This window comes from Olea europaea, unplaced genomic scaffold (genome assembly GCF_002742605.1).
Source record: "Olea europaea var. sylvestris unplaced genomic scaffold, O_europaea_v1 scaffold928, whole genome shotgun sequence".
In the NCBI taxonomy this organism is placed as follows: Eukaryota; Viridiplantae; Streptophyta; class Magnoliopsida; order Lamiales; family Oleaceae; genus Olea; species Olea europaea.
The window spans coordinates 85500-88445 of NW_019267767.1; the positions used below are offsets into that span (position 1 = coordinate 85500).

Sequence of the window (2946 nt, forward strand, 5' to 3'; positions counted from 1 at the left end):
CAGGAGTGTATTTAGCATAAATTAATATTTGTAGAGTTATGCTTCTTTGAGAACAACAATGAGATATGTTACAAATTTAGAGTTTATAAAAAAAAAACATATACAAGTATTTAATCATGTTAAAGATAAATAGGATATTCAATGATCATCACAAATGCATATATTTTGCAAATAAAAATAAAAATAAAGCAAATAAGATGGGCATAAGGCATAACATATAAAAGTATAATAATTACTTCAACTAACCACATTTAAAAGTTATTATGATCATTATTGATGAAGAGAGTTTAGAATATGCTTGTGGTAATGTGCTTCATATAAGAAAGAGAATAAATAATTCAGCAATTACGTTACAAAGGTGATAATCATATCTATAAAGGTAATATGCATATGTACAAACTTGAACAATCTGCGAATAATTTTAATTGGACAGTTTATACACAAAGGTAACATGGTAGAAAAAGAATAAAAATAAAAAAAAAATAAAAAATGCGTATCAGGTGTACAATTGCAAAGGTTATAAACTTTCTTGAATACCATAGAATCTACAAAGGCAATATGCGGCCATATTACTATATAAAAAAAATTATTACCTTTCAATAAATTCGTTTGTAACAAGTTGATGAATTAGAATTAGAATTTCTTTTGGAACACAAAAGAGGTAATGTCGCTTTTTTGTTTTTTTTTTTCCAAGAAAATACTATACTTTGAATTATTAAGAAAAATTTAAGTTTTCTTTCTGATAACATGTTACAAAGTAGAGAGGAAAAAAAAAGAAAAGAGAGTATATAGAAGTCAATGAATTTGTATGTATTTCATTGAGAATCAAAGCCACATATTTATAGAGAAGAATTATAGTTAAAAAATATTTAGTCCTAATAACTAGGACTGCAAGTGTATAATGGTTATTCACTAATAAACATATAATTTATAAAAACTATCAATATATAGATTAAAGAAGATATGATAAAACGGGATTGAGTATTGATTTATGATATGACTGAAAAAAAAATTATAGTGAGTCATCAATTTTAATACTAGATATTTTGTTGGCATTATATTATATATTCCTTGGTTGACTTGGCAAAGAAGTGGTATCTAAAACAAGAATTTAGATTCTTTTTCTTGTTAACATAAACTTGATTCCACACAAGATACAGTACGTGTCTGAATTCATGGAGGCAAGGAGATCTGGAAACTTCGAACATAGTGTTTGGAATGACGATTATGTGCAGTCAATTTCTACTCCATATGTGGTAAGATAAAGAAAATAACTACCTTTTCATTTTTCATTATGTGTCTCTGATACTGTCATGTTAAAATTTGCAGGGAAACGAGTACTTGAAACTCACTGAGAATTTAAAAGAAAAAATGAGACTCGTCATCAACGAAACGGAAGATGAGCTAGATCAACTTAAGCTTATTGATAATTTGCAAAGGCTTGATGTGTGCTACAACTTTCAGGACGAAATAAAGAAAATATTGGAACATATATATCTAACAAATAAATATTGTGATAATAAGAACCAAAAAGATTCATATTCAACAGCTCTAAAATTTAGACTCCTTAGATAACATGGATACCTGGTACCTCAAGGTAGGCACCTCTACTGGACAGCTTCTTTTGTTTCATTTAGGTATTTAATTTAAAAGATAATGAAAGAAAACCCGACTAATATTTGTTTATTAGAGTGGACTGTGCAATAATTGATGGTATCAAGAAGGGAAAAAAAATGAAATCTTATCTATTTTTTGGAACAAAAAATTCCATAAAGGGGTGGATGGATTGGGTGCGGGGTATTGCTTACCTATATAGTTTCTTTAACAAGTTTTTAATTTTCCAGAGGTTTTCAGCAGTTTCAGGGAGAAGGGAGGAAATTTCAGTACAAAACTTTCTAGGGATACCGCAGGAAGTCTGTCTCTGTATGAAGCGTCATTTCTATCAATGGATAATGAAGGCATCCTGAATGAGGCTCAAAATTTCTCGACTCATCATCTCAAGGAAAGACTCCGTCATATTACAGACCAGGGTCTTGCTGTTCAAGTCAGCCATGCATTGGAGCTTCCGCTGCACTGGAGAGTTCAAAAACTGGAAGCAAAATGGTTAATAAATGTATACGAGAATAGACACGATGTAAACCTTAATTTACTGGAACTTGCAAAGTTGGAATTCAACATTGTACAGGCTATATATTAGGATGGAATAAAGCAGATGTCAAGGTAAGTAAAGTAGCATTAGGTTTCCATCTAAGAAATAAGATCAAAGGAATCCCTTTTTTCAGATCTAGCTGAAGTCCTGAGTTTAAATTTGTATTTGATCAGGTGGTATAAAGAAACCCGTCTTCCAGAAAAGTTGAGCTTTGCTCGGCACATATTGGTGGAGTGCTTCTTGTGGGCAACGGGATTCACTCCAGAGCCACAATTTGGATACAGTAGGAGGATTCTAACTAGGATTGGTGTACTAATAACAATAATAGATGACATATATGACTTACAAGCTTTTTACTGATATAGTGGAGAGGTTGGTTTATGATAATACATAGTGTTTAATTATTCTTCCATCATAGCATGACCTATTGGCCAAACCATGGTGATCAGGCAGGATTCATAACTTTTCTCAACTTTCCAACTACACATTTCATCTACTAAAAGTTTTTTTAGCAAAACCAAACAGGGCCTTAGATATGGATCCATGTGAATTGGTCTAGGTGGGTTGCCGAGCCCATCACAGCTCTATTGTAGAGGCTGATAAGCTCACTATACAAACTGTTGTAGGCCTTGATTGTGCTTTTCATATATTAGGCAACTTTACACATTTTATGCCTTTATCCAACCCCATCTCCACCAAAAAAATTAAAATAAAATCAAATAAAAAAAAATATGACTAACTCTGGTTTTGAAGATTTATCCTTCCCTCAAACCAAAAAAAAAAAAAAAAAGAAAGAG

At 31.3% G+C, this 2946-nt stretch overlaps 1 pseudogene; it reads left to right on the plus strand.

Moving 5' to 3' along the window:
- The first annotated feature begins 1104 nt into the window (after positions 1-1104).
- Positions 1105-2946, plus strand: part of LOC111392421 — a 75673-nt pseudogene continuing 73831 nt past the window's right edge.